Source organism: Andrena cerasifolii, chromosome 10, assembly GCF_050908995.1.
Source record: "Andrena cerasifolii isolate SP2316 chromosome 10, iyAndCera1_principal, whole genome shotgun sequence".
NCBI classification, from domain to species: Eukaryota; Metazoa; Arthropoda; class Insecta; order Hymenoptera; family Andrenidae; genus Andrena; species Andrena cerasifolii.
This window is the reverse complement of record NC_135127.1, coordinates 9,881,717-9,907,077: the sequence shown is the minus strand read 5'-3', so window position 1 is coordinate 9,907,077 and position 25,361 is coordinate 9,881,717. Positions and strand designations below refer to the sequence as shown.

At 48.6% G+C, this 25,361-nt stretch overlaps 2 protein-coding genes across 3 annotated transcripts in view; one reads left to right on the top strand and one right to left on the bottom strand.

Annotated features, from left to right (window-relative positions):
- LOC143374438 (uncharacterized) overlaps positions 1 to 25,361 on the bottom strand; it is a 122,441-nt gene that overhangs the window by 68,200 nt on the left and 28,880 nt on the right. The gene's annotated exons all lie outside the window — the stretch shown is intronic.
- LOC143374439 (peripherin-2) overlaps positions 5,723 to 25,361 on the top strand; it is a 109,220-nt gene continuing 89,581 nt past the window's right edge. For both annotated transcript variants that reach the window (XM_076822618.1, XM_076822617.1), the window contains exon 1: positions 5,723 to 6,002. The gene's annotated coding sequence lies outside the window, so the exon portion shown is untranslated. The remainder of the gene's footprint in view (positions 6,003 to 25,361) is intronic.

Here is a 25,361-nt window from a genome sequence, read left to right as displayed (position 1 = left end):
AGTAGATTGAAGAAAGCCTGCACAGCCCGCAGAGAAAAGGGACGTACTCGAGGATCTGCTTAAGGATTCGAGTCCAGGCTTGTTCCCCGGCTTAATCCAGGCCTATCTCTGTGCCCCGTCGCTCTTCTCCTGTTTGTTATTCCCGCGTAAAACGCTTCCAATCCCAGAAATATATTACGCAAGTATTACAGAAGAATGGAAGGATAAGCTGTCGGGGGTCCCATCCTGGGCATACTTCGTCAGAGCAAACAATATTCAGCTCACATTCCGCTGCCTAAATCTTCCAAATATCTCATCCCGGTCCCCCCCGAATTGCCCTGCATAGGAATGTCCATTTTACAGAAGGACTTCTACATCCCGTCATTAATAAAAACCTCTGTAATCGTCGACCTCCACGTTGAATGTCCTTAGAACGTTTTAGGCTCGAAGAACGGGTAGTTCCTAAGAATTGCAATCTAAATTTGAACCAGAGAACCATTCTAAATATCTGATTGTCCGTCAGAAAATTTTCGATGCTCCGTCCACCGGTCGTCATTAGTAAAATCAGTTTGGTCTACCGAATCGCTTGGCCCGCCCCCGATTCGCCAACTTGCGCGCATTCTTCCTTAGAGCACGTCTATTAGCAGGATCGGCCAGCCAATATGTACGTAAACAATTGCGAGAGCGACTCGAGTTGGCCAGCTCGCTAAAGGGAACTTTCGACTTAACCAAACTCCCGCCTAATGGGAACAATGCCAGGCAAGTTCCGTCCCGTAGCCAAGTTCCGTCGGGAGTAACTCGCGACCACCGAGTCAGGACATTTCGAGGCTTCGCTCTCGACCCGTGGCCCTCTCGATCCTCGTGAACGCCACTCGAATGACCGCGAGCTGCACGGGAAACAAATTGGCAGGATGAACGGTATTGAAACTAGCACCGATCGGTACTACTCGAGGCTTGCAAGGTAAATGGCCCCGTCGTTGGCCACGGAGCGACTTAATGCCTCAGATACGAACAGCCTTTTATCGATACACGAGAAGGAATCAAAAGGGCAAAAAGGAATCTCTGATCATTCCGACCATTGTCGCTCTCAGTCTTCGAGTCACATCCATTTTTGCAATGGAAGGGCCTTCTGAGTGTGTATTAGGAGATTTCAGCTGTAAAGGAATGCCTACGTCGATGAATCTGATACGGAATTTAATTGGGGCTGAATTATCTTGCAAGGTGCATCTTTCAATTGTCTTTTCTTCAACCACAGCTGGATAGGAACGGAGGAAACTGTTTCCAGCGAGATCAAGAGTACTTAAGAAGATCGCCAGGGAAACTAATCGGATCTTTCTGCTGGGGAAAGTCGAACGAAACAGATTCAGCGTATCAAAGACTGGCTTCCTTTTCTCTGCGTGAGCGTCTCGTTTAAAGTAGAACGAATCGCTGAGAGCTGGGATAGAGCACGATCTGTCTTCCAATTATTTCACCTTCGAAGCTTTTTGACCGCCCCAACGCCTGCGCCAAATTAGCAGCACGCATCATGTCTTTGGGAAACACGTAACTCGACGCTCGTATCGAGTCGTATGGAGTTGCTATAATTGTCGATGAAGTTGCCGCCGCGAATGCACATGTTCTGAAGCATCGCTGGGCCGGCTAATTAACTGGGAAACTCTGCTTCTCGCTGTCTCTTGCCTGGAAGGGGCTGAAACGCGGATCTAAATTCATCGCCGTGCTCAATAATTGCTGATTAATTTACGTGCTCACCCGAAGGCGGCGGGGATGCAACGTTCTGCTTAGCAACGATCGCGATTGGCCTCTGGCTCGAATCTGAAGCAGCTTCCACGCCTACAAACATTGTTTTGATTCAATTTTCGGTGTTTGTTACTGTTAGAACGCTGGGGAGCTTGACGATTTCGGCGTTGAGTGGATTTCTTTCGCGGAATTAATTACATTCCACCCTTTGGTGACGCTGCTGGAGGTGCTAGTCGGGTGCCTGCATCGTCGCGAGTAAAGCTTGGCCCTGTTTCTGATGCGCTTTCTGGTCGGTCATCTTGACAAAATTAAAGCGGATCGAGGAGTTCCCCGATAAAATCAACATGAACGCATCGACCATTCTAGCGTACAAGAATAACGGAATAGCGACAAACGTAATAAAGAAAATAAACCTTAGTTTTTCCATTTTGGACGACAGTTCCTACACCATCGCCCGACAGAAAAGAATTTTTTTAAAGAAGCTTGCGCCACCGTCTATGCGATAAAAAAGCTAAAAAAAATCTGAGTATTACCTCAAACATACCTTAATATCCAGGCAGAACGCCAGCTAGTATAAACTTATCGTTTTTGTTAAATAAATTCTCGAAGATGGCGTTGAAGAATGGGCAGTTACACTGGAATACCCCCAAAGGGGGGAATCATATTTTATGGGCTAAAAACATAGCAAAATTTAGGAATTTTTTTTAAGAAACTAGAAAAATGAAACGGCGTTTTACTTTGCACATATGTAGCTTCAATTTGATGAACCAGAATACCGCTAAGTTCTGTACTTCTTTTGTTACATAAGAAAATCGGATTGCAAAAATTAAAGGTTCAGAGCTTTCAGTTTGAAAACTCGCCACACTGCTCAATAATTTTTTTTGTCTTTTGCTGGTTTATCAATTTCAAGCTACATATGTATAAAATAAAACGCCGTTTCATTTTTCTGTTTCAGATTACCTGGTAGACAAATATCATGCACAACAACGGTCGGCGAATTTTACGCGGCGTGATGGTCGATCCTGCATAATTACTATTTTTACGGTTAAAAATTATTAAAAAAAAAACTACAGCTTCCTCAAAGATGCATCAAAACATGGTTCGAATTTCAGATGAATCTTATCGCTGGTTTCTTAAAAAAAAAATCTCAAATTTTGCTATGTTTTTAGTCCAAAGAATAGGATTCCTCCCATAAGGGGCGCCGCCTATGGGCCACACTCGCACCATATGCCGATCCTAAACGCCGAACTCCCACGCTAGATCGCTAGAATGTATCGCGCAAGGGAACAAACTCTCGCGTCACGTCTGTTTCGCAGCTCGCCCTGGCTCGTCGCACGCCTCTCTGTTTGCACGTCGTTAGAAGTCGCCCGTAGAGCTCGACACGGTTGTTGCCAGGACGAGCGAGCGAGGGCTCGAATCGAACATTAAGGCAAGTCCTCTTAATTTCGAGCAGCCCCCGTCGCCCGTTTCCTCCGTAGCCTGCGTCGGCCGACCATCAAATCCCCTGTGTGCGCGAGGCTGGCGAACGAAGCGAAAACGAAGCTTCTTCCGCGTCCGCGACTCCAATTACGTCTCCTCTTCGACCCCCTTTGCCGCCCTTACCCTGACCCTCCCTCGCTCCGCGCCCCGTGATTTACACCATTCCCCTCTCTGTTCCGTCGTCTTCCACCCTCGTTTCCGTCTGCCATCGCTTCTCTCACCTTTCGCTCGCTCCACTTTCCGTCTCTTTCAGCCCCCGCCGCTTCCCTTCAACCACCTCCTCCTCCCCTCCGTTCGTGTTTCCGCGTTTCCCTCATCCAGCAGTGGCACACTCGAGCCGAGTTTCCACTCTCTCGTAAGGAGAGCAGACATAATTAGCCGCTCGTGTTTTGATTAAGTTCTCCATCGAGACCCGACGACGACGAGGAAACGAACCAACTCGTCGCAAGTATAGCCTCCACCCTGTCCCGACTGCCTGGGAGCACGAAAAGACGCCGAGCAGGGGCAGGCTCGGGTGACACCGGGCGAGATGAGATCGTGTCCTCGATGCCCGAATCCTCGGTTTCATTAGCGGACACACGGTAATTAGGCGAGTTCCCGCGCGACGAACGATATTTTTTAACGACAGACTTGGGGTAATTAATCCTCGACGCGGCTATGTGCTCCCCTCCTTGCCCCGCCGGGCCTCGAGGCGATCCTTTCGTTCGGCGGGGTAATTAATAATTTAGCGGCTGGCTGATGCCACTGCCGTTGAACTTTCTCCCGCGGACATTTGTGCTCGTTTTGCGAATTAGTTTTAAAGACTTGTAGGGGAAACTTCTTCGTCCCCCGCTGAGCGTGTTTCGGAGGAAGATTGAGTTGTTGTTTCGCGACCAAGTGCACGAGGCACCCTTCCAGGTCGCCAGGTGGTTGCGCTGGTTTAATCTGTTAGTTAAATCATTCCGTCGAAACTCGAATAGACACTCAACGTCCGATCGAACAAGTAACACCTTATTCTTTATCTGTCGAATCGACCGGCACGAGTCCCTCCGACACGGACCAACAGTCGCGTAATTGGACATCTTCGAGCAGGTCTCATCCTTAATTAAACCAGTCGCGGAGGCAAGCGCCGTCTGCGAGACAAAGACCCTCGCGTTAACGACCAGCTTGTCGCTAGTGCGTTTTCCCCTGCATCGACAGCCTTCGTGAATCGTGAGCATGGACATTTCATTCGTGCGCCGGGACACGAGACGTCGATGCAAACTCCGGTTGAAAATGCAACGATACGAGGCGAGCAGTCGGAGACTTCAAGCAGCCTGCTAACTTTTAATTAACCTCCAACGGCACAACATTTTCGTAATTGCTGTATTGTGTCGTTAATTGAACGCATCAAGAGTTACATTCACGAAAACTCGCTCGACGAGAATAATATTCCATCAGACATCAACGACTGCCATTCCAATCCCTCGTGGCTCATTGTGTCGGGAAACAAGAATTTATTAAACCCTGCACGGATCCCTTTGTTTCCCATTTTTTAAAATAGACGTTACGGGATGTCAGAGGCTGCAATAGATTTCTGGTGGACGTTCGTAATGATCTCCCGGGCCCCGCGAATAAATCGAGTATCGATTTGGAGGGATACAGAGGTCGTATCCTGGCTATCTCAGGACCCCAGTCTACTGCTCCCTAATTGATCGAACAGGAAGACCGTTGTCGGGACGCGCGATTCCCTCTTTCTTCCGGGAACGGCGGTGGATTAAAGTAACGAGATCGAAGGGGTGAATTCGAGTCAGGGGCGAAACAAAAAGTGAGAATTAAAATGGCGGGCCGCGGATAACGAAGCGAGGATAAAAGGACGAGTTTCTCGTGACTGGAACAGCCGTCCTTCCGGCCTCGTTATCCTTCCACCAGGACATCCGAACACCTTGCAGACGTCTCCATTTATTTCTCCCTCGTCTCCTGTTTCTACCGAGCTGAGGGGAATAGTCCAGTTTCCCTACAATTTCATTGTTACTTCCAAGCTTCTAGCCTTTCGAACGACGTCAAATCCAATGCGAATGTATAATTTTAAACATATTCTGTCCCTGTAATCAAACCTAAACAAGTATTCAGCATTTAATTCGACCACGTGACAAATTACACTGTACTGTATTCGATACACTCTCGAACCCCCTACTTAAGTGGAACTTTTCCGTTAATTAAACTATTACTATTATTTAACCACCTACATGCTGTAAAAATATCGAAACGTTTCTCGAGGAGCTTTAACGCTTCAAATATTCATCTATGTGCTCACTTGTTGACCACATCCCTTATTTCCAACTCAAACCGTCAACGCTCTACGTCGTTCACCAAGGACAAACCGAAGAACCTACCAAAACAATCCAAGCCGCCTTTTTCTAATCGCCACGATAAGACCTTGCCACAGAAACGTCCGCGCGTTCCATGAATATACACGGTCGCGGAGACAGCGGCAGAGAGGGGCTCAGAATTTTGTTTGCAATCGGAGGATCGAACGCAGTCGCCTTATCAGTCCGTTCCACGGCGATACGGTCGCGTTTCTTTTATGCGGCGTTCGCCGTCGACGAGGCGACGCGCGTACGTTTCCACGGGAACGACAGTTTCGCCCGAGTTTTCTATCGTGCTGGCGGAGATTTTTCTTCGGGATAAGTGGCGGGGTCTTATCGCGTGTGTTTGGTAACAACTTCGACGGTATTATCGCGTTCGAGGGGGCGCACCACGGGACGAGGATGACTTTCGGGTAGCAGTTGCCGCAGCCAGGCAGCTTCGCCACTTTCTACTTCGTATAAGACTGGAGTTTATCCCAGGTACCTTCCTCTTTGATAAATATTCCTTATTGATAAATCGTGTCAAAACAATCTTGCTATAAATCCAGTAATTGAGGACATTGCAGCAAGACGGGTGCAGCTCCATTTTTTACAGTTTTTTTAATTACGACGTGTAATATACTTTTAAAAAAATCTACATCGGTTCGTGCACGTTTTATGCAAATGATAGATTTATTGGAAATTTTGAACCTGCACCCTTTAGTGCTGTGTGCAATATTTTTCTTTTGGACAGCTCCAGATTTGAAAATTTTTCCAAAAGTCGAAATAAAAACTTATCAATTCAATAACTACTACTTATTGTGTGAAAAAATATATTTTTTAGTTACTATTCTCTAAGTCAAAGCAATAATTTTATGAACAGTTTCTTCTAATTTACTCCAAATTGGTAAATACGGAGCTGCACCCCTTTTGCTGCGAGGTCCTCGATTCGAATCGACATCCAAAGAAGGTGATTTCGATTATTGCTCGTAGTATTGTCTCGCAGTATACTCGGGTGTAGCATTACAGTTGTCGTTTCGAGGCATGCAGCTTTCGCATGAACAGCTTTGCGAAACTGCACTAGTTGGAGAAACGAATGTGTATTCACACTTAAGCCGAGCATAGTGTGTGGTTCTGAATAGCTTTCGATGAGGATATTCGTTCAGGATACTTGAGGCCATTTCAATGTCACAGTGCTGTAGTTTCGAACGAAAAAGAACGGAGGCCAAATTGACAATGTTCAGGCATCTTTCCAAAGAGTTCTCTGCACGATGCTTATCGTTCGAAAACTAAGCGCGATCCCAGTTCCCGGCGACGGCTTTGGATAAATCCTACGCAATTTCGAAGTTCTCGAAGCTACCTCGAATTTCACGCGTCAACGGGTCTAAGGACCATTCCCCTCCACTGTCAACGCACGCACGTAAAAATAGGGAGAATCGAAGGGAATCGCACGTCGCGCACGCTGGCGCTCCTCCCCAAGGGGCTTCCGCTTTCACAGGGTCGATAGATCGCGGCGCGAACCCTCCGGGGATGTTCACCGGGGACATTCTCTTCGAAGATAAACTGCTCCACCCCTGGGGGAGTTCTTTGGAAAATTTCTGGGTGCCCTCGGAATCGTCCCACCTACTACTCAACTCCTGCTCCTGCCCCCTAGCGCTTCTACCCTCGTCGACATTCCCCGATCCCTGTGGACGTTGTAATACAACACTGTTGTAATTTAACTAGCTGTTTAGTTAAAACTGTTACTTCACCTGGAAGTACATTCACTGGGGAGATTCTTAGTTCTTAGCCATACAGTTATAATTAGAACCGTGGTCTTTGCTTGATATACTCTCTACTAGAAGACAATCGTTATTTCTCCACTTCTGTCGAGTTTCATTTAAGCTACTAACCATGACCTGTCATTAATAAGAGTAATGCTTTAGTGAGTTACAAAATCCACTTCGACGTCCTTATAATATTACAGAGAAAGAACCTCATTTCCCTTAAGAAATTCCACCTCATCCCCATCCTCTAATAGAGAAGAAAAGATAACCAAGTCCGTGTGAGATTAAGTCCTGCATTATCAAGATTTTAGATGATAGTACTCGCTGGTTCGTATTAATTAGCCACATTAAAATCCACGTCTGCAAGCGATGCAAGTAGTTATTGCGAGGCTTGAGCAAAACCGTTACGAAGTCTTAAACACGTAGGACCTTGAAAATTTCCCTCACAGACGAATAAAACGGAATGAAAGGAACGGAGCCGACAAGTATAGAGTCGAAGGAAGCCGACGGTGCCAACAGGACGCTTCGTTCGATTCTCCCATGGCTCCGACGCCGAATTTCCATTCCGTTGTCTTCGCAGGATTTTGTTTCCGCGGGAAATCGCGCTGAAAAATCGTCGAGGGGCCAGGGATTCGTGGGCCACTAGGGGAAACGAAATCCAAAACGCAGTAGATGTTCAATACGACGATTAATTACTCTCTGGAAAAAGGAACGTTCTGCCGACCTCGACTGGAATCCGATTTCAGCGTTATTCTCCAGTGAATTACCATTAACAAAACACTGTTACCGATTGGAGGGACGGACAGGGGGATGCAGATCACAATCCACGCGTTTTTCGTGCTGATACACGGCTGACGTTGATATGAAGACTAATCTAAATCAAATAGCACATCGTTAATTGGGACGTTTTATCAATATCGCTCAACCAACGGTTTATTTCCAGCTCTTTACAGCTAAATCCAGTTACAGTCCAATTTTCGAGCACCCCATTTTTCGCTGCCCCAGGCTAACACAAATTGACCTACTGCGTTTCAATTACTTCCTATAACGAACCTTCCACTGCACGAGAAAAACATACAAGAGATCTTCGCCTAATTTAATAAACTTTAAATGTGGGATCATCAATGGCTAGAAAATATATTAGAGTTCATGACATTTTGGGGGTTTTTGTTTCAGTTGACCATCCCGGATATTCTAAGCGAATACATTGCATGGCGTAGGAAAGCTATTATTTAAATATTACACTCTTTTCATAATATAGTAAACTGAAATACAAAGCCTTGTATCAATCGATTATTAGCTTTTCTTGTGATTATCGTCTGCTTTCTTACCCCGTTACTGTGTTCTAACCCCTTAAACGAAACGATACCGCAATTGAAAATTGATTTATTCCGTAAGCACGTAGAAGGATAGACCCTGATCCTGGCGTGCCAGTAAAAGCGACGGAATTGCAACTCAGGAATTCTCTGTCCAGTCGTGTCACTTTTCCACTCCGCACGCCCGATGGTGATAAACGTCGCGCCCAAAGAGATTCCCCGCAATTTTCAGCGCGCCCGCCCGTTCGCCATTTTCGCGAGTAATCCTGGCCCGTGCACAGGACCCGAACAAAGGGCGAGCGCAACGGAAACGGATCTCTTGGGTGCTGGTTCGGAAGCGAGGGGGCTGGGATCGATGTTGTTTTCGCGAGGGGCGCGTCTGGCCAGCGGCCGACCGTCACTACTGCGAGACATAGGGCACTCGTAATTACAAAGCCAGTCGTTTTATAGCACCCCCGTTTTACGGCTGGCCATCTGCATACGGTTCTGGATCGCAACGACGTCGGTCCCTTTTATCTATTTTTAGCGCGCCGAGGCGTCGGATGCCGTTGGCGGGCCACCAAATTTCGGCTTACGGAGTCGCGGTGTAATTGAATTGTTCTCGGGCGAAACTTAACGCCAGCTGGGTTAGCGACAAAAAGAAGGGGCGGCGGGGGGAGGTAAAGGGTGAAAGATGGACCTGGGCCTTTAAGAGGCGATTCCCAGGCCAAGAATTTAGAGAATTCGTGGCACTTTTGGTGGGCTCGTTGATTTACGTTTGGAAGGATTCTTCTTTCTAAAGAGAATTCAAGATGTAGAAAGAAGCCTCGTAACTTTCATGCGCCGGGCTTGAATTGAATAAAAACTATTTGCCAGTGATATATATGAACGGATTCGACAACCGCGCAAGGTTATAAATCTCGATCGAGCGCGTTACAAATGCCTGTAATGATGCGCGGCGAGTGTACGGCCACAGATAAACAGAGCAGAGCTCTCCAGCGAAGGGTCTGGGGACTATCTAAGGGTCCACTCGGTCTGGGTGGCTCGTAAATTCCAAGGAACACGCCGGGGAAGAAAAATCTCGAGTCGTCGGGACCTCCGTGGACCCGTGGGTGTTCGAAGGGTGGCGATCGGGGGATGGACCGAATCGGAAAGGACATAGGGGAGGTTAGAAGACCCGTTTAGTCGTATCACGTGCGTCATTACTAAGAAGTTTAGTTACTACAGAGGAGAAGATCCCGAAAATGTCTCGCCCGCGAAGTGGATCCAGCAATCTCGCTGCCGACGTAAAACTATATAAGACAGAGCTTTGCAATCAACTTGAGAGGCGCAATCAATAGCGAGAAACACAAATTCCAGAGAATTTCTGCCAGGCGACGATCTAAATGTTTGTTGAAGTCGTTAGAAGGTAGTTCTCGAGGAACTTGGAAAATCTCGGGCGATTTAACTTAACAAGCTGAAACGTCTCGAAAGTCTGGGAGGTCTTAAAAGTTTTCAATATTCCGCGGTGTTGTAGATCTCGCAGAAGTTGCCGCGCAGTCTGGGGGGGGGGGAGGAATTATGAAAAATACACGGGACAGCCGTGTCGTAATACACATCTCCCCGTTTAACGCTCTATTTATCCGTCGGGGCCGAAATTCGCCGCCCAATAACCGGCGGCCGTAACGAAGATAAGGCGAGTGGCTCCGCTCAAACGTCGCAAACTTTTCGCATAGAGATCCGCGGAAATCGCCGCGACGTTTTCCGGGGAAACGCCTCGAGATAAAGCTCGTGAACCCCGACGAGCCACTATTTACAATTACGTGTAAACTGGCGGCCCGTAACGTCGAAGTTCTACGCGCTTAGTTCTCGGCGAGCTGCATCGAAGTCCGTAGAATTTAGGCGATACGTAACGACGGCAAGGGAAGAGCGAGCGCGGGGGTAGAAAATTCCCAACACCCTGGAACTCTCCTTGAACCACCCGCCGTGCGGAAAAGGCCGTTTGTAATTCAATCTACGAGCAGCATCATCGAACGTGCCCGACTCGTCTGGACCGAGGAACAGTTACCGCAATCTGACCTATCGCCAGACCACGATGGAAATAAAGATACTGGGGAAGATGGATTAAGCGTTATCGATAAACCACTTGCCGCGAGACTGAAGGACGGGGAGAGAGCACGAGGGTGAGATTGCAGCTTTCCTGCGGACGCTCGGTTCTTCAAAGGGCTGTTTCGTGGCTGCAAAGGGGGCAACGAGGCCAGAAGGGGCTGCTTATCGAGAGAACTCGAACGACGAGGCAGGATAGCAGGCTACGTAGAGAGAGGAGTCGTGACTCGGAGCTCGCCGGCCCCACGGAAAAGGAGGCTGCCGTGTTGATCGCTTGCTTTTCAGCCTGGACGATCCGTGGACGTGTGCGCGCGTGTATCGCACGTACAGGAGCGGGACAAACGACAGACAAAGGGTGCAGCGTTCAGTTGTGCAGCGAAAACGTTTGTCGGGGCACGTACGATTCTATTCGCTGCCAAACGAAAAACCGATAACAACGCTCTCACGTCGTAGCCGAGGGAGCAGCGGAGGGTAGGAGGATTGACAGAAATCGAGGGAGCGGACAGGTGGACGAGAGCCGGGGATAGGTCTCCGGGGCTGGGAAGCCTCGAAGCCTTTTATTAATGCCGAGTCATCGATATCGGTCGAGAGGAAGGATGCCCCAGGGGGCTCGCCGGGATTAGGAGATGTTGGGACTGTTTTATCTGGTGCTTTCGTTGGAGTTATAGTAGATATTTCACCTGTAATAGCCTCGATCTGTCGGTGCACGTTTGAAGAATGGGCGCGACCGCGTCGATGCCGAGCAACTACCTAATTGCACGCATGGCTGCTGGAATCTCAGCGTGACCCGCTGTATGTATATTCGCAGGATTGCAGAGGAAGAGAAACTGACTTAGCCTTAAAGGGACTAGGTAGTCGAAAAATCGAATTTTTTATTGCATTTTCCGAAAGTACTATCTTTTCTCAATAAAATGCCGTTTGGTTTATAGTAAAATACGCAAATTTGTTGATTTGGCAGCTAAACAGGTCAAGCGGTAACTTAAAGCGTCGACTTTGCCCAGAAACTTTAAACGCGTTTTTCTCGAATCTTTCTTTCTCTTCGTTTTGTCGTATTTGCGAATGAACGGAGGTTCAGATAGACTTGAAAAAATTACAGGATGTATAAAACATGTACCATTTCCCGTGCAACCTATTATATGGTCCGCAAAAATTCGAAATTTTCATAAAAAAATTAAAGAGTCGCGGATTTTTAGGTGGTGTTTATGCGCTACTAAAAATCCGCGACTTAATTTTTTTATGAAAATTTCGAATCTTGTCGATAAAAAGGTTCGAAAAAATTCTGGGTATTACTTCAAACATACCTTAATATGCAGGCAAAACGCCAGATGGTATAAACCTATGGTATTTGTTAAATAAATTCCCGAAGATGGCGTTGAAAAACGGGCAGTTACACTAGAGTATCTCCTTAAAGCAAGTTGACTGATCCTATCTTAACAGTACAACTTTAGACCACTCGATAACCTCGTTTACTATCATACAAAGAAATGAAGGAAATGCCTTTAGTTCGAAACCTATCACGCCTGCACACATCCTAAACGCAAACTTCGCGTGAGTGAACTGATCAGCGCCAGCGAGGCACGCATCGAACTCGATTACCAGTCCTCTGTCCCCGGATCGTGGATCGATGGGCTGCGACGAGACGCGCGCAGTTTCAATTAATTTTCAGCGCACAGGGGTAACAGGTAGCCATTGTTCGCCGGACTGTTCCCCGGGTAAAGCTGCTCCTTGCTTCAGACGTCGGCTCACTTGGACGCTCGCGCGCCCCGACGGCTAGCGTAAATATTGAAACACCCTGGGAACAATTTTTCACAGGGGCTCAACTCTTTTCGCCGCGAGCTAGCGTCAAGCATGATGTAACCATAATTTCACGATTGCTCGCCTGATGCCTTCCCCGCGACCGCCATACCATTCGGCTTCCGTCGAGGCCAGGGAACTCGCTAACGGGCGATTCCGAATTAAAGCACCCGAAAGACCAACCGAAGAACCGTTTCAAGTGGCTGGGGATGGAGGATGGGACCGCGGATTTCCTCCGGGCCGCGTGTAATGAGGAAAAATGAGCAAATGCTGATCGAGCGCGCCGGGGAAAGTTTAATCGGGGGGAGGAAACGGTCGAGCGACGAGGGCGAACTTGCAGGCAGGCTTCTCGCGGCCTCTTGGACCCGCTGACGCGGTGAGCCGCGGTCGCGGATAAGGAATAGAATAAACTTTCGCCCGGGGTTGTTAATAAAAAATTAAGAAACTCGGGGAGGAGGTGGCCGCGCACGGGGCAGAAAAGTTTCGTCTATGGAGTGAACCCGGGTCGAACGGTGGCGGCACGACGCCACTTATTCCGGGAATTATTGGAAAACTGAGCAAGTTGGAGGACCGTGTCCCCGCGGGGGAAATTGGTGACGAGTGGGCGCGAGTTAACGTGGCTGGAAAAACGTGGAAGAAAAGGGATTGTGGGGTCCGACGAGTCCACCTCTACTCCTGGATGGATCGTTGGTTCTAGACAGTATCGTGATCATCGAGCGATCGATTTAGCTACTAAGCTGGGAATCGCGTGTCTGAGAAGAAGAACGGGGAAATTACGAAGGATGTCATTCGAGGAAACTGCCTAGTCCGTCTAAACAGCCTCTATCCTTGCAACTAATTCATAACTGGCTCGTGCATTAGCAATCCTGTATGCAGGGGGAGAAACGAGGAAAGGTGACGTCGCAACATTTCCGTCAACTAACGCGACAGCTAAAAATAGAGAAGGCAGCATGGAAATACATCCCATTTTCGCGAAGTGGCGCACAAAACGCCGGGGATCAGGAGCCTCGAGTCTGAGAGAATGCCAAGGAAATAAGCTGCCGTACATCTTACCGGGCGAAGTTTCGCCGGTACATTTCCCAGTTGAAATCGTCCAGATGACGTTGACGCATCTCGAGAACCCGCTGGCCGTTCCACTGCGCCCCGAGGATCGCGTTTACATCGCTGTGTAACATTCGTATGAAAATACGCAGTGTTACTTGGCGAGCGATAAGGGAAAAGGAGGGAGGATCAGGTTAAAATGCGCGTGAATATTAAATGGGCGTTCGCAGACGAGGGAATCGTGTGTTATTACGTGCCCCCTCTTGCGCCCCCGGCCCCGGCGCTCCGCTGTAAGAATCGAGGAGTGTGTTATCGCTGAAAAACCCTGTGAAAAATAGCCGAGCGTCGATGGAGCGTGGCACGTTCGCCGTAGCAGATAGCGGCTCGAGCATCCGCGTAATAATATTAGCCGGGACGTTGAAATATTACCGTGGACGAGGGAACGATCGGTAATTAATTCGTACTTAATGTAACGTTTATTGGGCTTTAACGGGACCGCTGGAGCGTTAATAAATAATAACGCTGGATCCGCGGAAATCGGGACTGCGTGTCCCGTCGACGACGTCGCTTTAACCCGTTAACGAATTTCGGCTGGCTCACGGCGCATTCGGCGAGTTTCGTTTCGCGGAGGGGCACGGGGGAGGAGCCGCAACTACCCCGTGCTCATAAGTTATTTACGGTATTCGAAATTAGATCCCGTAAACTTCGTCAGGGTAATTTACCACGGGGCCAAGGGCGGCCGGGAGGGGGGGCATCGTCCCGTTTTTATCGCCGAATTTCCCGCAGAATTCTCGCCCCGGCTACCTCGCCCCCTCGAGCACCGACTATAACCGTAAACTTGTTTACGCGATGCAAAAGAAGCCGAGAAGAAAGAAAACTAAAGAGGCCTATTTCCTTGACACGATTGCGCTACGTGGCTTCAACGGGCCTCCCTCTTCGTTGTCGCCATCATAAACACTTTTGGCGAGGCTTGCTTTACGTATCCCGAATTTGTTGCGCGTCTGTGAGTACAGATTAATAACACGAAGCTAGCCGATGGAGGTGAAGAGTAAAATGGTTGGCCACCTGACAGTGATTAGTCCTATTTTGAGAAATTAAAAAATATAAGGGAATACCAACTGTTTAACTTTTAACTTTCTTTTTGTCGCACTATTTATGTCGATTTTCATTTCAAAATTTAGTTAATCGAGATTTATAATTCACTATTTATGTGACATTTTTACTTAAATGGCCAGCTATTGTACTCTTTACCCTATCTCCCTTTCGTCTGCAGCATTGAAGTACTCGCTTTTAAAATATTGAAACTTCAATTCCCTTTGCCCACCTTTTTCCACCAGCCCTGGAAACACATCGCGAATTCAGTGCATAATAACATCCCTCTGCTAGAATTTGAAATAAACCGTTCCGCGGTAAATTGTCCAAGTACATCGCCAGTTCGAATGAAATACAATGGGGAATTCGAGGCCGAAAACAGAGGCAGGGTGTCAAAGCCTCGATTCTTCTTCGTCGAGGGTAGCATCCGCAGGGTGGAAGTTCGGAACGCAGCGTTGTTCAGCTAGGAACCCGATCGATACGATCTTTCGGCGAACCGGGACCACCTCTCTCTCCCACCGGAACGTTACTCTCACTCCGCCCACTCTTTCCCTCCCTTCCACTAAATCCTGTTATCGCCGTGTCATGGCGCGTTATCGGGGCGATTGTGCAGGCCGAAACCCCCTTTCGCGATAGATTACTATAGGTCGTAGCCTGCCTAACGTGTCCAGCAGCCGAGCCGCCATGAATCACGGCTTATGGTACGGCGGATCCAATTTCCAAAGCGTCGCGACGCAACGAGTGCAGGCCATACAAATAATGACAGCGACGATGATCGTGAATCGCGCCGCCCCTCGTGATAGGGGTATAGTGATTCCTTCCGCGGCTGGAACACGCGCTTTCCTCTCAATTCTAGGCAGCCCAGATCGACGCAGAGTAAATCCTAAGAACCCGAGACGAGAAAGTACTACGAACTAAAAGTTCGCGATGCTGAGGTTGCGTTTAATAATCCTGGAATGAAAAAAGAATCCCAGGTACCATATCTCGGTGTCGAAATTCTAGAATCTCCGTGAACTCTATTTCTTCATTTCCTTCAATTTAGACGCCGCTCGCAGCAATCTCGATTGCGATAAAGTGAAGAGCGGTTAGTAGATCGTTGGCCGGGATTGTTGCTTCTTTGTAATGCAAAACGCCGCGTGATAGCGGCAAGTTATCGCCAGGCCGTTTCATTGTCGACGAATACGCGGGTCCGATACGTCAGCCGTCGCGGCGGCCGCAGTGTCCTGATCTATTATTGGTTTATCAGCTGGATCCTGGGGTACGCGTCTAGCCGCGTTACAGTCGATTATCGTAAATCGTTACAATACGTCAGTCACGCCCGCGACAGCTAGGGGTGGACAATAATTCTCGGGTTGACAATCTAATCCTAGATAGCAAACCGATGCCGGATGTAATTTAATGGCGAAACAAGTCGACCGTACGTCAACCGTTGATTGAGAAGGAGCTGCAAGATAACGATGTCACCGTCGAACCGAGGGGAGCTGGCTCGACGGAGTGGACAGCTCCAACGGCTCCGCGTCGTCAAAATTCTGTCGCGTCCAGTCGATCCGTGTCTGCGTGTGTCCGTTCACCGTTGACGAACTACCGTTTTCTCTTCCAATTTTTCCGCAGTTCCGCCTGGTCCCATTGACATCGCCAGCTGGCTGTCCTTTATTTTCAGACCCTTCAACAAGCTTCCCAACCTGACTGGATATCGAATCAACAGTGAACGGAGGTGGAATATTAGCTTTCTATCTTGGGCTGTTCTGTTTTATTCCTATTAGCTGTCTTCGTATTACCCTGCTCCAAAATAATTAGCCCCCTTCAACCCTGAGCTTCTATCTTTACCATCGCAGATCACAGGTTCCTCTTCCCCTCAATAATTTCTAAATTCAATAACTGATCTTAAAATTCGTCACGGCACGTCAATCATCGCGTTCCCATCTTCGAATCCCTCCACAACTCCGTTCACTTCGTCTACCGATCGCGCGCCCAATGTCCTGCCATTCTACCGGCCCTGTTTCGAGCGGAAACAACAGGGCACAGTCGCACCGTGTCGCAGGGTCATTTATTTCCGGCATCGGGGCCGGCCCGGCTGAAATGTGAGAAGATTACCCGTTGTCGGTCGGATACTCTCCTCGGTGGCGGTTATTGAAGATAATTGGGGGGAAGCCGGCGAGGGAGCGCGGCTCTGTGTACCCAGACGTGTCTGAGGCTGATTGCCAGCAGCTACGTGAACCGTGTGCTTCGCGGCCGCGATTTACTGAACCGACGAAGGGCGCTTAAGCTGCCGTAGAATCCGCGTGCACTCGACAATTTGCGTATCCGCGGGGCGAAGCGTTACGCTAACACTCCGCACGGTAAGTTACACTCCCCCCCAGCCGCGCATTGTTTGGGTTAAACGAATCTTTGTCTGCGAAGCCTGACGGATCGTCGAGAATCCCTGCTTCAACGTGCACCGGCTTCGCCTCCATCGGATGAGTCGCTTGAATCTGTCTCACGCGCACGTGCGACTATGTTTTCTTTGCTGCCACAGTGTTTGTTGAAAATTGATTTCGAGCCGCGATAATACGTTATCGATCTTTCCGCGTGGGCATACGAGAGATACACAGCCGCAAGCCTCAGAGTTCGGAGACTTCAGCGTGGCACACGTATTCGAAGAAGAAATGCGTGGTAACGTAACGCTGACTGAGATTCAGTAGTACAGGTCAACGCAGTAGAAGCCTCCCTCCCTGGCCAGACATTCACAGAACGAACTCCAGCGAGCCTGTTCGTTTCATTCCAACTGTAACCACTCCCTGTAACAAACATACTTCCCCACCCATCTACCCCTAAAACTACCGCAACCCCTCTGCCTCTCCAACCCCGAAAATCTCCAACATTGAGCACCGCCACTGTTCTCCATTCTCGTCCCAACAATCCCCGCAATCCTTCACCCTTAAACATCTCCGCAACTTCTTGTTCCTTGGGAGCACAGCTCCGCGAGTCAGCAGACCTCCCCCAGCACCCCCGACACCCCGGCGATCTTCGCAGTATTCTTACTATCTCGGGCGTTCGCGAAAGGGTGCACACGCCGGTGGAAAAGCGCCCGGTGTTCACCGATTCAGTCGCATCCACCCGGGGAAGTTTCGAGCTTGTACACGCGCTCGGTCGAAAGCCGCGCGGCCCCAAGGGGTTTGCAGTGTGCAGGAGTTGCGGAGGACGCGTGGATACGTGTTTGTTCGTAATCCAGTCGGCGAGGCGCGTAATATTGCGCCGCGCCGGCGTTCACGAGCGGCCAGAGGCCGCCCGGGGGTGTTCCTGATCGTCGAGGACTGGAAACTCCGCGGAATCGTGTCCCAGCCCCCGTTATTTACATAGATATTCGCCCCACGACGGCCAGACCAGGGCGGATTAAGGTCGACGGTCGCTTTACGCTAGACCCAACGACGCCTGGACGGCTCCAACGGTGAATTCATTGCTCCCTCGTCTCCCTCGGTGATCCATCGCGCGTATTCGGGGATACGGGTGCGGCGGTCGTTAGGATGGTAAGTGGCTTCTCACGGTGTACAAAACTCACGGCTCCGGGGGGGTGGACGCTCCGCGCGCTGCTCTGGGGCGGGGTAATAACTTGGCGCACCTTGAGATATTTCTCGTTGTTTGAATGGCGGGAACGAGCAGCAGCGGCGCACAAGGATATTGTAGACAATCCTACGCAAGCTAAATGTTACGTTTCAGCACTTAACACGAAAGCTATAGCCCGATTACCTGCTGATAAAGCTCTTTCAATAATAGTAGAAGCAAAAATATCTAGGCATCTGGACAATACGATCAGAGCCTCAATGAAGGAAACCAACTGTGATCTGTATCCAAATTATGAGACAGTCCGGGTAGCCAAAATTCGTTTTTAACAAATAATATTAACAATAATATTTTTCGCAAATAATATTAATCGAACATTGTCCTGAAGTTAAATTACAGTCGTTGCTAGATCACACGGTAAAGCGTATTTTAATTGTTCAGAACGAAATATTTGATAGTCTAGCCCCAGAAACTATAGCAAATGTGATTTTAATTTGTAAATGGGGATGCGACGGAAGTTCAGGACAAAGTGAATACGAGTAAAAATTTAATGACAATTCAGTATCAGATTCGAGTGTATTTTTAACGTCACTTGTCCCCTTACAACTCGTGTCAATTAAAGAAAATCCTACAAAGGAAATAATTATCTGGAAGAATCCTAGACCGTCATCTTCTCGTTTTTGTCGCCATATAAGAGTGCAATTTATACACGAAAGCACTGAAATAACAATGAATGAAATGAATTATATAAACGAACAAATTCAATCTCTTGTTCCTTTTACAACTACAATAAATGCCAAAAATATTTCAATATCATACAAGATGCTGTTTACAATGGTGGATGGCAAAGTATGTAATGCTGTGTCATCTACAAAGTCTACCCTTCGTTGTTATTTATGTGGTGCTACAGCAAAAGAAAATTAAACGATATTGATAGTATGCTGAAGCAAAAAGTGAAAAATTCGAATCTAAAAAAGTAGCGACAAAATTTTTCTCGAAAATGCTCAAGAGAAAAAACTATAGAGGATGCTTTTAATTGGCTGTTATTATCGTCGAATTTGATGTATTAAAAATAAGTTTTGAGGTTCTGACCACGAAAATGGATATAGTTCTTCAACTGACATTTGTATTAGATTTGTAAAATTGAAAAATTTCATTTCCGTAGTTTTGCCCATAAAATCGCAAAATTTCCCCACTGTGCGCTGGTCAGGCATATTAACGTAAATGCAAGCACTTGATTTCACCTTCGCTTGCACCGGCTCGTAACCGTTCCCGTTTCCTTTGCATTTTCTGTACACTTTCAGAAACGCCAAGTCAATTGCGCGGTAATGGCAGCGTTTACCTTGTTCACTACCTTCCATTTTTATTGGCAGCAGGGTGTTAGAAATTTCAGTAGTTATTTCGAGGGTTACTCGGTGACTAATATTTCCGCCACCTTTTCCGTAATCTAAACCACCTCTTTAAACTTCGCGCAATTACGCGCCCCCACAATCCGCGCCCTGTTAAGGTATTATCGAACAATCCTCTTTCGATGAAACTCCCAACTATTATTCCCACCGTAGAAATATTCAATCCTGACAACCGTCCACCCCGTCCACGTCCATTTTACGCCCCCGCTCCCCACCCCCGCGACCCCCATCACCACGGAATTTGACTTTGTACGGGCAAAACGGGATTAAGTCTCCCTCGAATTCCATTAAAACTTTGCGCGTTCGATGGCCCGTCGGGCGGAAAAGAATGAATCGAAACCATTGCCCGGCTTTCCCCCTCGTTGGAGCCTTATATACCCGTGGGCACGAAGCGAACGGTGCCCCGAAAGATTTTGATAAAAAGCCAGACTCGGCTGATTCCTTCCGCGGCGTTGGAGTGGTCACGTTCCCGGCCAGTTGCGGCCGGCGATTCGCGCCAGCACCAGCCGGAAACTTTCGGCAAGTTCGGAAACTGCGCTCAGAAAATGACCGGGATGGCTCAGGAGGGGGAGATTACTTTGACGCGACGAACGGTTCTTAGCCGCGTTTTCGACTGGGAAACATTTCTGCCCGATGACTGACCATGTTCGCGCGCGTGTGTAGAAGCATGCCAGCCGGTTCAGAGTGGCAAGAACTCGTTGAAAAGTTTGCCGCGGAGCCGCCCGCGTCCCGGCCGAACCGCTTTCTCGTACAACACCCCGTACATCGGGTTTTCCGCGCTACCAGCCCGTTCCCTCGCCCGTCACTTTCCACTTCTGCCGTTCCACGCGCTGTTTCGTCTTCCGTCCTCCGTCTTCCGTCAGTTCCGCCACTCCACCCCGACTCGTAGCTAGCCTTTGCATCGCGGTCTCGCCTCTGACTGCGAGGGAATTCGATACCAGCCGCGGGGAACTCGCCAGACTTCGTTTTCGCCACTTTCTGCCTTCGAATCTCGTGGATCTTCGAGGCGAACACTCTTCCGACGGACTTTGAGCGGAGCTTTGACGGCGCTTTTGGATCGTGTTGGTGAAAGATTGGATGTCAGCGTGACGCACAGTTACAATCCCCTGCGACGATTAACCCATATTTAGGAATAGGCAGACGTTGATTGTAAGCTGGCAGACACGGGCGAAATCCGTGTTTCGCGCAACCAACCCGTTTGCGATTCGAGGGCGAGCGGATCGCGAAAGTCGACGGATGCGATGAATCCGCGCCCGCAGGGACAAAAGTTTCCATAAATGGTTCGAGAAAGTCAGCGTTCCGTTCGCGTCGACGCTTGCGGCCCATTCAGGGCCGTCGGGGCCGAAGGATTCAAAAGCGCGTACCAGAGGCGGGGGATAAATGGATAAACAGACACGGATCGGTGGAAGCAGCAACGTCAAAAGAGAAAAGGCCCGGTGCACGGCAACGACTTGGCGTCGTCAAAGCTCGGGCTCGCTCAATGGAGGGGCGAAGAATGGCGGTCAGACGTTGAGAAACGCTGCGCGCCTTTTTTCCCAGCCCGCGTTTTCCGTCGCTTTCCTCGTTTTCACGGGGAGCTGGCTTTGCAAAGCCAGACGCAGCAGAATGCCGCGCGCCGTTCCTTTGTCTCATTTGCAGTAATCGAACGCATTAATCATCGCGTCGTTCGAGGAATCGACGCGACGTTCGTCGACTATAGAACCCGAACGTTAACGAGACCTCTAAAAAGACGGGAAACAGAGGCTTCTATTCTATCGACCAAGTCACCCAGTACTTAAAAGTCCTCGCCGATATTGCGCTCGATACCCACTCCACATTCGGAGCAAGGTTCCTCGAAACAGAGGAGGGACACTAAGAATCTGAAGATCGTCTTTGTCGCATTGGAGAGTTCGAAAGATTCTCGCGAAAGGATCAAGGTTTGATTCTTCTATTCAGCAGTTCATTTGTCTCGGAAGATTGGAAGACACTCCAGGATTTTTTACACTGGAAGTGAGATGACGTGGAAGTTCGTGTATTTAATTTAACCGTCGAGCTTTCTACTGTCGACAGTAGAAAATATTTTTGAAAAATGCTGACGTCCAGTTTGCTCTCGTCAAGCGGAAAGTACTTGTGATCGCCAATTAGGAGCACTTTCGCGTCCTTCGTGCAGGTTTGAAAGGAGACCGAGAGTGAAAGAAAGGGAACAAGCAGCGAAAGCCGCGGAGAACGATAGGCGCGAGATCGCGTTCGAGGCTGGATTTGTCGGCGTTATTGCGGGGGAAACGCGCTGGGAACCGGCGCCGATAGATTTGCGGCTTTCTCTATGCGATATTCAGGGGTAGACGCCATTGACGAGCGTTCATTCGTGCCCTCTTTCGAAGTCCTTCCGTCCGCGTACCTGTTCGCTAAACAAAGAGCTGTGGCTGCAACGGAAGAATACCTTCTTTTCTCCGTCGGCGTTTTTTATCCGTCGACTCTCGCCGCATTTACGTGGACCTGAATACGCGAGCTTTCTATCGACGACGGTACATCGGGCGGCACCCCCTGCAGGTATATCGGGTCCTGCCATTGCACGAAGTACTCCCGGACGAGAACGGGATCAGATTTCGAGATCATTCATGTGTCTACTTAAAAAGATCAGAGATTTATTCAAGGACTAAACTAGAATCCGATATTCAAGCAACGTCCACTATGACTAAAAGAAGATCGCTGTGAATCGATGCCACACTTCAGCCGGCCGCAGTAAACAAATGGAAGAAGAAACTATCCGGAGTAGTAGTAATTCCTTTCCCCTCAGTCACAGCAGTGGATGATTTAAAGAAGACAATTCCCTCCGTCAAAAGCGCTGGATATATCCGGGCCGGGATCGCGATAAAACGGGCGTCCCGTGTAATCGAAACTGTGGAAGTTCGATCGGAAGCGTTGCGTATAAATTGTAAGAGTCGTGGGTGGACTTATCGGGCGGAAGCCGGCGGGGAAAATTGCTGATCGCCCGAAATTTCGGTTCACCGTGCGGAAATAGATGCACACGTATCGTGGCAACCACCCTCCAGCCACCCCCCAATTGGATCTCGTCTTCGGCGGCTGATAAACTCGCCCGACTGGAATAATTCCACTGTACGTATCGGCGGTGGTTGAATCCTATTAAGTCGAGGAAGGGGATGGCGCGTTGGCCCGCAGCGTGAAACAGCTTTTTGCAGCGGGCAATAAGTCGCCAGCAAATTAAGCGGAAGCGGGGGAAGGGGCGGGAATTATCGGGCAACGAGTTTGGTAAGCCCGAGATTCGATCGCAGCTTCGTAGAGCTGCAGGCGTGGTCTATTCTCTGCTGGGGCCAGTGTAGTCTTCTGTTTTCTGGCAAATTAAACGGCTACCCAGTGGTTATCGCGCGTCGGTTGCGCAAGCAGGACAGTCGCATAGTTCGGGGATCGAAAATTGTGAAATTTTTTACCATAGTTTTAAGGGCTTCATTCTAGAATACGTTTTGGAACTCTGAATTTTGTGCCTTGCTGAGTTCCTTTTGTAGGAATAGTTTCTTATAATAAAGTGCCAGGGTTGGTAAACTGCTGGAAATCGAATAATTAGATTCTATGGTGATTTTCATGTGAAAGGGATTGTCATTAGAATGTAAATGGAATGAAATAGCTCTTAGGCAATAACTGTGTGAGTAGAATCAACTATGTTTAATCAGACATCTTAAAATAACAATTTTATACAACTGCATCTAGCCAGAGGTTCTTCAAGTAGAATAGGGAAGTAGTAGTCAGACGATGTACAGGAAAAATACCACGATCACTATGCAAATAGGAACGGATCTACATAGTCATGCTACAAATCAGTAGAATAACCCCACGTTTGGGCGGACAGCCTGCCAGTAGAATAGACTACAGGTGTATCGGTGCAAGTCTAAGGAGAAGAGGACCGTGTCTAGTCAGACGGCCCAGATAGAACAGAGCGCAACGCGCATCCATCACACAGACAGACAAAATTTACTACCATAACATCCTCGAGCAGCTAAGAAACTCATCGCCACTCATCAATCTCACTAAACTCCAAACTTTCATCGCGCCGCATGCACTTTCCAATCACTCCTACCCACCAGCCAACTCTTGTTCGTTGTACTCCTCGCTTTTGATACGATTCTAGCCAGACTTAAAATTCTATTTTGAAACGTTCTATCAGCTTAACGATCACACTGTATAGCCCCTTCTTAATCGACCTCTTTCTCGAACACCAGCCTCCCTCCCAAAGTGGGAGGGTTGGAAACGCGCTGAGCAGTGCACCCCGAGTCCCAGATTACTCGATTGTCGAATTCGATTGGCCGGGCTGATTGAATCGCCAGGAATCGTTCCTCCGTCCGCCAGGGAATTCGAAAAGCCGCGACGCCACGTCTCGCAGCCGTTTCTCGGGCGTCAAATAAAATATAACGAGCCGGGTGGGGGGGGCGGGTAGGAAACACGGCCTTCCGAAAGATGGCCTCGGGGAAAAGCCGTCATGGAAAGCTCGATGAAATGTCTTTTTCGCCCACTGGTTCCGGCGGCCCAGCGTCTTGTCGCCGAGTGGACGATAAGTGTTTTCCTATCGAGCTTTCCATTCCCGATTTTAATGGGCCAACTGGGCCGGCTCGTGCCTCCCCCCTGGACAAATAAGCTGTCTGGGCAAATGGATCCTCCAGGTCGATCGATTTGACGAACGACCATGGAACGTTTGTTCTTCCCTTTGCTGGGCGAGGATAGCATCTTGCCTGGTCTAAGATCGCTTTGAAATACGCTCTGGACTTGCCTACTTGAATATTTTACAGGCTCAGGAAATGGATACTGATTTTTCTGTTCTGGGAATGGGAAGTGACTTGCTGTATTTTCAAATTGTGTTCGAGTTTCAAAGTATTCTGATAATTTTCTTTAGTGTAGACGTTAGAAGTGATAGTACTTGTGTTTTAGTAGTTTATTTGTAATTCTTTTCCAAAGAACTTCGACTTGCTTCGATAATACTTGGATCGTAGCTTCCAGTGTGGAGAAACGACGAAGGATTCTAGAGACAAGTCATATTAATATTGCAATCTCAAATGAAGCGCGGAGCTGATGCGCTCGTATCATCAATTCCTTCCCCTCGCAGCCCAAAACGTTCTTCTACGCTCGAATTTCAATTCAAATCGCGAGATTTGAATCGCAAATGCCCGTCACGAGTCACATAAATTCGTGAAACAATAAAAACTCGGGGGAACAGTTTGCATAACTCTGTGGCACAGTTGCCTTTCCTCGCGTTCATTCGTAACGACGTAAAAGGAATTCCATTAATTAAACAGAGCCCCACCCCGTTTGAAATACAAATTTCAGGCCAGATGTGGCGTCCCCTTATTTTTCTCTTCGCTGGGAAGAAGAGATTCTCCAATGGGAGCCGTGGAGTGCTGCTGGTTCGTCAACTTTCTAAAAGGTTATTTTCTTCCTCGGTGTCTTCTCTCTTATTTGGCGTCGGGACGGTGCGTTGCCAGGAAATCCGTGGTTTCATCGATCGCCGGGACGACGGGGAATGTAGAAATCTCGGGGAGTGGATAAAGCGCGATGAGGGAACGTCTTCCTTGCATCGAGGACTCGCTTCGACCGAAAGTAAAGTATTCCTCGTCTGGTTACAATTTTGCAACGCATATCAGACGTTTCGGAATCATTGCAGCAGATTAAATTCCCGGTGCTTGGTCTCCAGGGAATATTCTAACAAACCATCCCCATTTTCGCGAAAAGAGCAGGGAGATGAAACGACGAAATTAATATTTCTATTTTACTTCCACTCATCCATGAACTGTTGTAATGAAATTCGAGGACCGAGAGGGCGCGCACAGTTTCTGGTATCGAGTTCCCTTAATT